This window comes from Mesoplodon densirostris, chromosome 8, assembly GCF_025265405.1.
Source record: "Mesoplodon densirostris isolate mMesDen1 chromosome 8, mMesDen1 primary haplotype, whole genome shotgun sequence".
Taxonomy (NCBI): domain Eukaryota; kingdom Metazoa; phylum Chordata; class Mammalia; order Artiodactyla; family Ziphiidae; genus Mesoplodon; species Mesoplodon densirostris.
Window position 1 is genome coordinate 48,075,456 of NC_082668.1, and position 13,935 is coordinate 48,089,390.

Sequence of the window (13,935 nt, forward strand, 5' to 3'; positions counted from 1 at the left end):
GCGAGAGAGATAATACCATTTAGAAAAGCCAGAAAGTTATACCAAGAGTGAACCGTTTGGGAAGGGGAGGGATGTCAGAAGGCAAAGATAAGTGTCATGAAATGTTGGATATTCGGTGATGGCAGATAATTTTAGTGTCTTGTCATCTGTTGTACTTAAATGACTAGAATCCATCCATATTTACCAGATAAGAACAGAATATGCATATGATCTCTGTGGGCCATTCTGCTGCTGAAAATTTGATTTAGATAATTTTACATAAAGGGTAAGACTAAAACTAAATGAACTTAGTGATTTTTTTTCTGTGTGTTGGCGGTAGCTACTAATGCAGTGTATCTAGTCTATTGATTTGCAGAAGTAATTTTCTTATACCTAGACTAAGAAACAGAGACTGCTGACAGATGCCCTGTATCTCTAAAGCAAATTTATTTTACATTTCTGAAAGTAACATATGCTTTTTTAAAAAATTAATTAATTTATTTTTTGTGAATTTATTTTATTTATTTATTTTTGGCTGCATTGGTCCTTTGTTGCTGTGCGCAGGTTTTCGCTAGTTGCGGCAAGCGGGGGCTACTCTTGGTTGCGGTGTGCAGGCTTCTCATTGCAGTGGCTTCTCTTTGTTTCAGAGCATGGGCTCTAGGCGCATGGGCTTCAGTAGTTGTGGCACGCAGGCTCAGTAGTTGTGGTGCACAGACTTAGTTGCTCCACGGCATGTGGGATCTTCCTGGACCAGAGCTAGAACCCGTGTCCCCTGCACTCGCCGGTGGATTCTTAACCACTGTGCCACTAGGGAAGTCCCTCTTCTGCTACAATTTGATGAGTATCCTTCCATATTTATATGTGTCTCATTAACTGAAAAAAATGCACAACCTAAAAGTTCAGAATTATGTTTTATTCAGGGGGACTTGCTGAGGACTAAAGCCCGGGAGGCAGCCTCTCAGATAGCTCTGAGGGATTGCTCTGAAGAAGTAAGGGAGGAGGTTGGATATATAGGAGGTCAAACGAACAATTAAAAAACCAGATACTCCAACGTCAAAAGATTACTGCTAGTTAAAGAAAACCAGACATGCCAAGTCAGTGAATTTAGTGCTTTTCTCAATATGTATGGGAAGATGCAAGAGTCTGGGCTCACTGAGATCATTTCTTCTATATGCACTTTAACTATCTAGGGCCAGTCTCCTGCTTTTCTCCATCCTGAATCCCCTCAGGGTACGCAGTCTGGGTTGGCTGCAGTGGCTGATGCCTTGACGGCCGCAACATCCTTTGTTTACTGATATGGCAGGTGACATTTTTTTGCCCACAGTCTTTATAAATGCCCCCTCACTATTTATTAAAGTGTATTACTCAAATGATATAAGACGATAGAGATAAAACAGCCATGGAAGATATCATGTGATTTGATCTTGATAGTAGATTCCAGCTGTTTAAGCAGGTGACAGTATTTTGGGCAAAAATGCTTATCTGTTACTTAAAAAATTAGTTATTGGTTTAGGTGAAGGCAGGATTAAAGGGATAGTAATTATGTGTGGCACCTCTTAATCTCTTAACTTTTCTAATCACCCCCAGAACCTAATAACCTCAGTTTAGTTTGATAAAAACATTTGATTGAGGAACTTAAAAAAAAAAAAAAAAGTAACCCTTTAACCTTCAGGGTCTGCTGAAAGTAGAATTACTTTTATATTCCTTACAGTTGGAGAAGGGGGGCTGTATATTAGAAGATGTAGAAGACGTAGTTTTTTTTTTTTTTTCACAATTGCTAGTGTCCTTTGGCTTGAATTTTAATGACCATATATCACTCTTTGAATTTTATTGGGAGCTTTCCCCTCAAGTCTATGAACAGTGGTTTGAAACCAGAAGATTCTCTGAGATCTCTCCTCAAGACCAGCTGCAGTTCGGATGTGACCACTCATTGTTCTGGAATAAACAGCTTAGACCCATCTAGCCACCCTGTGGACTGTCCTCATACAAAGCTGTTTCTGTCCTGCATGGGCAGGGACTCCAGGCTCAGCTGTGAGGCCTGCTGAATTAATCAAAGGATACTTAGACCACATTCCCTAAAGACTAGCAGATTTCTATGGTGACTCCACCCTAACACCCTGAACTCCTGCTCTTTTACATGACAGCTGGAGATCAGAGAGCAGTCTAACTCTGGAAAGACAGTTTAGGAAGAATGTTCACGAAGAAGGTTTATTGGTGAGAAATGTGTATTTACATGTCCTTTTGCCTGTCAGAATTTGTAATTAACATTTTCAAGCACCTAGAATTTAATAAGCACTGAATTTGGTGCTGACTTTCGCTGTTTTGTTCAGTCTCAGTAATACCTTACCAGATACTTGTGTTTATTTCCGGTTTACAGAGAAGGAAACGGAGAGCCTGCTAAGATATAGGTGTCTCACAATTTAGGAGGACAAGTGGGTTTTAGCTCTGGCTGCACATTGGATTCACCTGAAAAGCTTTTTTGAAATATGGATTCCTGGGTTTAGGGCAGATGAATTAGAATAGAATCTCTGCAGGTGGGTACCGCCCAGCAATGCCATTTTAAAAACAAACAAAACACATTCCCAGGTGATTCTAATTTGCAGCCAGGTTGTGAACCCTTGTCCCAATTTGTCTGACACTCATCCCTTATCAAATCGTGGTCCCTGCACCAGCCACATTTGCATGAGTTGAAAACTTGTTAGAAACACAGACTATCTGGACTTTCTTGGACCCGCTGTATCAAAATCTGAATTTTAAAAAGATCTCTAGGGAGTTATTTGTACTGCCTTTGCAACTTTTATGTAAATCTAAAGCTCTTCTAAAATTAAAAGTGTTTATTAGGAAAAAAAAGACCATGTTTGGGATACAAAGACAAAACCTTCCCTCCAGAAGCTCAGTCTAGCAAGAAGGAAACTTATTAAAAGGCACTTTGCTGAGTGCTGTAATGGAAGTAATGTAGAAAGTGCTGTCACTTTATGGGAGGAAAGGAAAGATGCTGCTTGGAGGAATTAAGAGAAAAATTGCCCAAGGAAGGTGACTTGAAGGGGCACAAAGACTCAAAGGACAATTCCTTTAAGAAAATTTGCTAATATGAAGGGAATAAAAAAAAGAAACATAAAATTGAGCTTCAGTGTAAATATAATGTTGAAAATACATGTATATATTTAAAAAATGATAACTCCAAACTCCAAACTGAGGATTAATGCCAGACTGGAGAGGTACTCTAATAATTAAAGGAAGAGTTTCTTTCTCTTTTTTGAGAAAAGCAAAGTAATTAAGGACAATTAATCATTTGTAGCTCTAGGGCTCTCGCAGGGGGTTGGGGACAGACCCTTTTTTGAAATTCTGTCTTTTGGAGACTCTTGTGACCCTACTCTCTTGAACTTTTTGGTTTCTTAGAGGTGCTGTGCTTAAATTTTTCTCGGGGCCTTTGCAGCTGCTGTTTTCTCTGCTGGGCAAGTCTGACCCCTTCTTCTATTCCTGGCTAAGTCCTCCTCTTCCTTCAGCCCAGATTCTGCCCAGAACCACTTCTTCCAACTTATACTCTATGTTGGGTACCGTTCTTCTGGGTTCCTATAGCATCTCGTATATATCACATTATTGCTAATTTTCTTTTTGTCTGTTTCTCTCATGAAACAGTAAGTACCTTAAAGGCAGGGGTTATTTCCCAATAGCTTCTGTCTCCAGAACTTTGCACAGTGCTTGACTCAATAAATTCTTTGAAGTAAATGAAAAGTGAAAATAATAGCCAGTTTTTGCCCTTAGTTTACAGCATCAAGATGATCTTTGGAGATGGCAATAATGGATTGAAATGCCCTCAGCATTGATAGCTGGAGAGAAATTTAGAGACTTCAACCTGTGCGTAACACATGCCTGGCGTATAGCAGATTCCCAGTAAATTTCAGTTGTGGGAAAGAATGAACATTCTCATTTTGTATGTGAAGACTCTGATGTAGATTATGTTACGATGTGTCTCTCTTAGCATATTATAAAGAGAACGTGAACTCAGACATGGATCATTACTCATAAATTAACATTTTTATGGCCTCCAATTTTTTAAATTTTTATTTGAAGTATAGTTGATTTACGATGTTGTGTTAGTTTCTGGTGAACAGCAAAGTGATTCAGTTATACGTACATATATTCTGATATTCTTTCCCATTACGGTTTATTATAGGATATTGAATATAGTTCCCTGTGCTATACAGTAGGACCTTGTTGTTTATTTTATGTATGGTAGAAAAATGTGGATTGCTTCATGAGTTTGCGTGTCATCCTTGGGCAGGGGCCATGCTAATCTTCTCTGTATTGTTCCAGTTTTAGTGTCTGTGCCGCCAAGGTGAACACTGGCCTCCAGTTAAGTACCTGCACGTGTCAGGTGTTATAGAAATAACGTATATGTATAATATACATATATGGTCACATTTAATTCTCTGAAAAACCTGTGAGACTTATATTAGGTTTGGGGGCATGAACTTGAACTCAGAAGTGTATGATTATAGAACTCATGCTTTTTTCCTAATCAGTGTTCTTTCTGCTCTTCCCTACTGCCTCCCTTGCATTAAGAAGCAGCTGAAGCTGCTTGCACCTTTCTCTTCCTGGAAATTGCATGGTTAGGAATCAAGGACTCCCTTTGATTATTAATTTGCTATGTGTTCATATACGGAGTCTTTCTTCCTCTGCCTCCACATTTATAAGATGGACCTATTAAACTATAGCAAAAAAATAAATAAATAAACTATAGCAGGGGTCCATTTATTATTCAACGAATATTTGAAAGGCTAATGTGAACCAGACACTGTTCTAGGTGCTAAAGATACAGCAGCAAAAAAAGGATAGACAGGACCCATAGACCCACAGAGCTTCCACTATGGCAATTATGGCAACTGAGGCTGAAAATAAACAAGTAAAACAAAATCAAATAGTGATCAGTGCCGTAAAGCAAATAGAATGGGGTGACAAGGAAGAATGTGGGTAGAATAGGGTGAGGACATCCGTGGATGGGGTGGTCTGGGAAGTCCCCCTCAGGAAGTGACATTTAAGTTGAGACCTATGAGCAAAGCAGGAGTCAGTCATGAACACACTTGGAGACACAGAGCTCTAGGCAGAGGGATGCTTGGGGAAGAAATCCTAAAGCCAGAAGAGCTCTGCATGTTGGAAGACCACTAAAGACCAGTGTGGCTGGTGGGAAGAGAGTGGAAGGAGATGAGAGGAGAGGTTGGCAGGTCCAGATTATGGATTTTCAGTCAATGGTAGAGACTGTTTCTCAAATGCCAGCGTGCAGATCCTCCACGGAAATCCATGGTGATGTTCTCACATCTTTGATACCTTTGACATCTTAGGTACTTCTTTCAACATCTTTGCCACTTTTCACCTGTTTGGGAAAATCGTTCCATATGAGTAATGTCCCAGAATAGAAGCCAGAACCTTGCTTCTTCAGCCTCTTGTGTATCAAGGACACATGCATATGACCTAGGCTCTATTGATCAGATGCACACAGGTAAGACTTCCAATCGGAAATTAATGACAAGAAACAGGCACCATGGAATCCATCTGGCAGTGATGGTGGCTGATACATTTCATCTACAGGGGCTGCCATGCAGAGTTTCTAATATGTTCAGTAGCATCTGGTGCACAGATCCTGGTTAGCAAAGTGGACTTTGGTGAGAATGCCTGGTGATGGCGGCAGCGCTGAGCACACAGGGCCAATTCAGTGCTCTTATTTCAGTACTGTTTCTATAGATGCATAGATTCTATAGATGCAGTACTGTTTCTAAGACTGCATAGCTTAGTTCTTTAGCCATCATGCAGTTTTTCTGTGAATCCCTTATATCCTTCACCTAAATTTCTTTTTACTTAAATTTACTAGAGTGCATTTCTGTTTGCAGTTCAGAGCCCTGTGTCAATGACCCCAACTTGAAAATAAGGGTCAGAGAGATTTACTACCTATATCTAAGTATTAGATCTATGAGATTAATTTCAACTTTACATTCTTGGGCTAATTAGTGGCCAGATATGACCTAGAGATGTGAACACTGCTTATTTCTAAACCCTATTTCCCATATTTTTATTTGCAAAACTACTATTTATAAACTTATTCCTGGTTTAGAAGCCTACTTTATTCTTTGCAGACTTTCATGGGTAGGCAGACTAATTATTCAATTATTTCTTCTGGAAACCTTTTTATTGACCTCCCTTAACTTAAATATCAGGATGTAGTACAAAGATGCTACTTTCCCATTATACTTAAGATCTCTCCAGGCTCCCAGATACATCATTGATGAGGGATACATTGCCCTGGACAACTCACTAAGAGCTCCCCCTCCCCCTTGTAGGTAAAGCTAAATAAGTATTTAATTATTAACCACAATCTTAAATGTATATGCATTTTAAGAGAAGTTGTTGGTATCTGTTTAGTAGTCATTATTTCAATAATATATGTAACTAGCCTTTTATGAGGTCTACTGTGCTGCATCTGAGAAAGGGCTTCTAAAATTTAAGTGGTTCTTAATAGCTGTGCAAAACTAAGGTGAAAATATGTTTATAATTATCACCACCCCCATCTGTCCTGCACTTGTGCCAGGCTGTTCTCGGAGGGTTGTTAAAAATGTAGCTACTTCTCTAAAATGGCTTTCCATTTTCTGCATCTCTGGCTATCTCTCCACTCTGTTGAAGTTCTGAATCTTTACTAACTTATGCCAATTTTATTTCTTAGGATATATTCTTTTTTTTTTTAATTTATTTGGCTGTGCCAGGTCTTAGTTGCAGTAGGTGGGATCTTTGTTGCCTCCTGTGGAATCTTCTTTGAGGCATGCAGGATCTTTTTTTAGTTGCAGCATGTGAACTCTTAGTTGTGGCACACGGGATCTAGTTCCCTGACCAGGGATCGAACCCGGGCCCCCTTCATTGGGAGCGTGGAGTCTTAACCACTGGACCACCAGGGAAGTCCCTTCTTAGAATACATTCTTTTATTTGTAGCTGAATTTGTTTTCTTTTTCATTGATATGTCCATTGGATGCAATGTTCCTCACGATGACTATACTAGCGGAGAAAATTGCACTTCCAACACCTCTGTAGGTAAAAACGGTGATCGATTCCTGGAAATATTTCACATGTTGTTTACCTTAATGGGAATTGCTCATTGTTGCAAATAGGGAAAGAGGTATCCCATTTTTCTTCTTTAAAGGCCTTATCTCCCATGATACCAGTATACGCATTTAAGAGTACCTTACATTGAAAAGCAATTGAAAAGGAGATTTTTGACTCAGTGTCTTTATGTGAGATTTAATCACTAGGTTATACATATTTAGGTGTTGCCTTTGCCAGTGAATTTTCAGAAACTTCATGCTTAGTCCATGCTTTGTCGGTAAGTTTTTGGTGAATACATTTATGGTCCCTTGAATGTTATTACCTAGGGATATTCTTTGTCTTTATGGGTTTAGAGACAAAATGCTTAGGGTGGAAAATTTTCATTCTGGAATATGTCTTCTGGTTGTCTCTTCCTCCTTTTGTCTTAATACATGATGCACATTTTAAATTATGCATTACAGCTAGAGATGTGTGTTTGTAGGGAGATTTTAAGAAATTGAAAGTGAATCTTCTAAATAAACATAACGAGGTGATGGGTACATGATGGTTTATTATTTTATTATGTTACTTTATATATGTTTGATTTTTTTCATAATAAAAAGAAAACTTTGTATATTAGACTAATATAACCCTGTGACCTAGGCAATTCACTAAGCTTCTCTGCGCTTCAGTGTCCTGAACAAAGAGAATGCGTAAATAAAGAAATAAATGCTTCATTTATAGGATTAGGATTTTATGATGGAATGAATGCTCTAGTGTTCCAGTGTGGACTGTACTCTGAAATACTATTCACATGTTGAGTATTAATTAGAGAAGGATTTTGTGCAAGTGTCATTTAATATTGATTAACCTAAAAAGAACTGGACAGAGATTTGCATAATTATTTTTTGTATTAGAATAATGTAGGGTCATAGAGGCCAGGAGAAGGCATGGGTTGCCTTTAGAAGGTGGCCACTTAAGAAATGGTGGAACACAATTAAGCATAACTTGGGGTGCGAAACTCTTCATTTTCTGTGTCAGTGAAGCAAATGGTGATCCTAGGTAAAAGTAAACGATGACTGTTTCTTAATTGGGAGATTTCTTAATATTATCTTACTTAAATTAATATCAGTTTTGTGGTTGAGGTTCTTTAAAATTAGAGCAACTATCTCTAGAGAAAGGAGAACAGGCTACCTTCTCAGGGAGTCTCATGAGAATTTATATCTGCTCTAAATGATTGATTTTAAGATGATCCATTATGAACATTTAATTCCAGTTAATAACAGACAATACTTATTCAAAGTTTACTATATGCCTCAAAATGTGCAAAGTTGTTAACATAGATTATTGTATTTTTCTCACAACCGCATAAGAAAGAGTGCTGTTATCTTTTGTTATACAGGTGAGGTAGGTCATTGTGGCTCAGAGAGGTTAAATATCTTGCCCAAGTTCATATAAATGAAAAATGATAGAATTAAGAATAGAACTTGCCATTCTAACTCTAGAACCTATGGTCTTTACTATACCATATTAGTTCTTTATAGCAATTATTTTAGTCTAGGCTTTTTCCTAAACTTTTTTTTCTACCTCTTTCTGTGTGCTCCTCTATTCAGCTATATGAGCAGGTACATCAAATTTTTATTATAATGGTCCAGAAAGTCTATTTTTGAAGTGGAAAGGGTTTAAATGAAAATGTATAAATGCATATAGGTAATCATATTGTATTAATTTCCCTAGGACTACCATAGCAGATATCACAAACTTGGTGGCTTAAAACAATGGAAATATATTTTCTCACAGTTCTGGAGGCCAAAAAAGTCCAAAATCAATGTGTTGGCAGGGTTGATTCATTCTGGAAGCTCTGAGAGAAAATCAGTTACTGGCGTGCCCCTAGCTTCTGGTAACAGCTGGCAATCCTTAGCATTCCTTGGCTTGTAGCTTTATAACTCCAGTCTCGGCCTCTATCTTCACATGACATTCTGTCTGTCTTTCTGCATCTCAAATTTCCCTCTGTTTTATAAGGACGCTGGTCATTGGCTGTAGAGCCCACCCCATATCCAAAATGATCTCATCTTAGATTTTTAACTGAATTAATTACCATCTGCCGAGACCCTATTAACAAATAAGGTTATATTCACAGGTACCAGAGGTTAGGATTTGGACATACATTTTTGGAGGCCACTTTTTGACCCACTACTTACTTTGAACATTTGTATTAAGGAAGCAGGTAAAACAGTACAAGTACAATGCAAACTTTAGTTTCAGACCATCTCAGTTCACTGATTACTAAGTTTTAAGTGTATTTTAGTATGAGAATGTTATTTTATGTACATTATCTCAATATCAGAGATATTCCCCAAAGATTTTAGACTTAAATTTTTTTTCTTTCTGCTGCTTCACTAGTAAAAATATGTGCAAACTGTCATTTTTCAGTTATTTCCTGAAACTTTTTTTTTTTTTTTTTTTTTTTTTTGCGGTATGCGGGCCTCTCACTGTTGTGGCCTCCCCCGCTGCGGAGCACAGGCTCCGGACGCGCAGGCTCCGGATGCGCAGGCTCAGCGGCCATGGCTCACGGGCCCAGCCGCTCCGCGGCATATGGGATCCTCCCAGACCGGGGCACGAACCCGTATCCCCTGCATCGGCAGGCGGACTCCCAACCACTTGCGCCACCAGGGAGGCCCCCTGAAACTTTTATATTGAAATTATTGTTAAGAGACTCTAAGTGGTAAAAATATATTATACATTTCAGTGAGGTTTCCTGATTCTTATCCCAAAGCACTTATTAACATGACATGGAATATTAGCACTAGATTTAGTGAAGAGATATTGAATTCAAAAGATTGACCTGACAAAGAAGATGTGATAATACTTGATAATTGACCAATATTTGGGGCATCTAAAAGAGAAAAGCCAAACTGGACATCAAGAAATCTGGATTCCATTCTTAGCATATTAGAAGTTCTCTACCTCTGCAGAGTGGAACAGAAAAACAAACAAACAAAAACCAAAAAAAACTTCTAGAGAACAAAATGAATGTGGAGATAATCTTAGCAAGCAGATTGCTAAGAGCCTTGGAGAGGGTGATTCATGAAGAAACGTGGAAATCAAATTTTGAGCAAACTTCTAGAGATAAAAAAAAGGAAGGAACCAAGGATGATAGGTGATGACATGTTTGGAGCAATCAGTGTGTATTTTTGACACAAACTTAGAAATTTTTATTTTTTTTTAATCCATTAAGTGGCATATTAGGGAGGAGATGCTAAGTGAACAATAACCAGGAGTATTGCTGATAAGGTATCAGCAAAAGATGGTTAAAGTAGCATAATTATAAAAAAGATGCATGTCTACTTAAACTATCTTATTTTAATGTAAAGCTTACACAAATGTATTTATTTGTCAAATTTTTCAAGTAAGTTAAGGTCTTTCCTTTTTTTTTTTTTCGGTACGCGGGCCTCTCACTGTTGTGGCCTCTCCCGTTGCGGAGCACAGGCTCCGGACGCGCAGGCTCAGCGGCCATGGCTCACGGGCCCAGCCGCTCCGTGGCATGTGGGATCTTCCCGGACCGGGGCACGAACCCGTGTCCCCTGCATCGGCAGTCAGACTCTCAACCACTGCGCCACCAGGGGAGCCCAAGGTCTTTCTTTTGAGTGTGAGTCTGCTGACTGGAGTTCTCGAAAGGCTTTCTTATGTAACGAATATCCATGACAGATCATCCCAATGATTACTTCATCGAACGGGAGGGAGAATTTAGGGGCACCTGTATACATGCACGTTCCTTCTAAACTGTGATAATTTCATCTTGATCTTTTTAAAGCTGTGTTGCCCACATCTAATGTGACATGGGAGCGAATACCTGACTAAGTTGTGGTTTTATTAGGAAGGAGGAATGAGGAGTAGATGCTTGTTAGGCAGCCAACAGTTTTCATCACAGTAAGCATGTAGCAGAATTGGTGGGCACAGAACTGCTTAAATACACGTAGGGCAAAGTCTAGTAGCTCTAAGTGTCCACTTAGCCACGGGCAGCCGTTGGTGTGGTTTACACTTTCATGGAGAGTTTCAGTTAGGCTGGTGAGCGGTGAACTGGTTAAGTGGAACTCTGTTTTGAGAACCTCTACTCATCTAATTGAGCTCTAAAAGTACTACAAAGGTTCACACAAGATTCAAGGGGAAAGGATTTGCAGACGAAATTGGATTTGAGCCAATTTCAAAGGACAAGATAGTAGAAGGATTCATGATAAGGTAAGTGATTGCTTGTTTTGTGTGGTTGAGAAACTGTCAATTCCTGGCATTTGTTTCACAGGCTGGAGATAAGGGGAGAGAAATTTCCAGCATTGATTTCAGGTCCTGGGAGAGCATTTCAGTGAGGACTGGGTCACCTACTTGTGTAACTGTGCTGTTCTTGGGTGGTCTTTTCCTGGGTGGCCATTGTCATCTCACTTGAACATGGTAAGTCAGACACAAATATAGATGTGATGGTCTTGGATAGTTTAAAGTTGTGCTTATTGCATGATATCATTTGTATACATATACACACATAAACACATTTAGTTTAATATCAGTTTATTTAAAGAGATATGTCTTTGCAAAATAAGCTTTGATACCTTAAAAAAAAAAGTACGACTTCATTATTATAAAAACAGTCAGGATCTGATTTTCATGAATAAAATTTGTTTGCCAAAACGCCGAGCAAGGCTGTAAATATCTGCATTCTTAAAAACCTCAGATTATGTACTTTAAGAAGCTCTGCCAAAAATATACTTTTTGCTTACTAAGTATGGTTTTGAAAACTTTTCTTTTTGTTTTCATGGCCTGTTTGGAGTGCTAGTTGTGAAGCAGATGTACCTCCTTCCCTCTATTCAGTTATGCAAGACTATTTTCCTAAATCATCAGCATCACACCACTCTGCTAAGCAATTTGCAGTATCTGCGAGTTGCCCCTGCTGTGTCACAACAGCACGCTGTAAAATGGTTTTCAAGATCCATTTTTACTTTGCCCATTTTTTCACATCCCTCTAAGAAACTTCACTACACCTCAACTAACTTGTTTGATCCTGTGGAGACAGTGAGAGGGAACTTATCTCAGGGGACAAGAAGCAGGGTAGAATAGTGAAGGAACACGGAATTGCTGTGGTTTCAGTGGTATGTGGGACATGAGAAAATACAAATATTGTGTGTAGACCACTCTTTCAAAAAGGTTAGCTGTGAATGGAAAGGGATAGAGTGGAGGTAGGATTTTATTTAAGATGAAATAGATGTGACGGTATTTATAAAGAAGCCAGTAAAAGAGAGTAGACATTAGAAGAGGAGAGGAAATTGATATATTATGATCCTATTCACTCTTCCTGAAACAGTGTTCCCCCTCATCCTTTCACACCCTTGTGAATAGCAATAACCTTAATATTATTTGAATATATTGAATGTGTCACTCTGTCAGATGTTATATGAAAAGAACTATGAGGTTCTTATTCCTGCTCTTTGGAATTTACAGGCTAAAGCCATAGCACATGATGTGATTAAGGATCATTCCTGCTTTGAGGGTGTTCTTTATTAGGGTTTTAATGTGGCCTATTTTTTTTTTCAGAGTCATGATTTAATACACCTATCTGAATCACATGGAGTGGAAATTCTTTTTAACCTTGACACCTAAAATAGAAATAACCCCTGTTTTATAGGCCCTAGTCCCAGTAGTGGTTTATCAGGCTTCTATTGTTCAAGATGATAACATTGTTTAAGATGGCTTGATCTGAGATCGAGGTAAATCCATGTGATGATCAGTTGTGTTATAATGGGATGGTAACATTGTTTAAGATGGCTTGATCTGAGATCAAGGTAAATCCATGTGATGATCAGTTGTGTTATAATGGGATGGTTGGCTTGAGCCCAAAAAGAATTTTCAAAGGCAATGCAAAAATCTTCAGGTCAGTGGGACTTCTGAGGAGTTAATTAATGCCTCCAAATGTTTATCAAAGTAGTTATTTAGTGGCTGCTAGACTCAAGTGTACACAAAATTCTAATGAAGACTAATAACAGAGTCTTAAAAAAAATAAAAACAAATGAGAGGAGGCTTGTAGGTTTTTTGGGACAGCCCTCATAATCCATAGTGAGTATTTGATAAATCATAGTATTAAAGAATGTTTTACATTTGTGGAGTGCTTGTTCTTTATAAAACACTATAATCAGCATTATTGCTTTTGATTCACAACACGGGTGACCCATAGGCAGAGGAGGCATTGCTATTGTATTATCCCAGATTAGGAAATTGAGGCTCATAAATGTTAGTAATAAAAGCTGACATGTTGAGGGCTTGTTATGCACCAGGCATGGAGTTCAGAAATTTACAGGTAGTTTATCTTCACCACTATCCCATGCTATAGCTATTATTACTCGGATTTTGTGGTTGATAATATTGGGAAGTGGTTAAGTAACTTATCCAAGTGTACATGACTGGTAAGTGAGTCATGACTCAAACCAAGGTGAACTGACCCAAGGACAGTTGGAGCCTCTGTGTAATGTTGTACTGCTTCTTTAGGCTCTTTACACATGAGTTTTCTTTCTTCTCTGTGGCTCTTATAACTTCGCATTACAGTAAACTATCAGAAACAGTGTATTACATAATACAGTTATCTAAATACCCTCAAAAAAGTCAGTGGACTAAATATATTCATGCTTTTAATTGGCACATGGGTAATTTTAGTGTTCAATCAGTGACCGGTTCTTCTCACAGGGTTTTTGTTTGTTTGTTTTTTATATTGGAGAATTAAAACAGATAGTATCTATTGAAGTGAATCTTGGAACTTGTTATCAATTGGAGTCAGTATATGTTTTTCCTTTGGAAATATTCTAGATGTAATAGATACCAAAGGAAATAAAATTCACTATAGAAGTGATT

At 38.4% G+C, this 13,935-nt stretch overlaps 1 protein-coding gene and 1 non-coding gene across 6 annotated transcripts in view; both read right to left on the reverse strand.

Annotated features, from left to right (window-relative positions):
- GULP1 (GULP PTB domain containing engulfment adaptor 1) overlaps positions 1 to 13,935 on the reverse strand; it is a 294,504-nt gene that overhangs the window by 209,188 nt on the left and 71,381 nt on the right. The gene's annotated exons all lie outside the window — the stretch shown is intronic.
- On the reverse strand, positions 4,220 to 4,326 carry LOC132495561 (U6 spliceosomal RNA). The gene has a single exon (XR_009533291.1). It is a non-coding gene; the product is annotated as a U6 spliceosomal RNA (small nuclear RNA).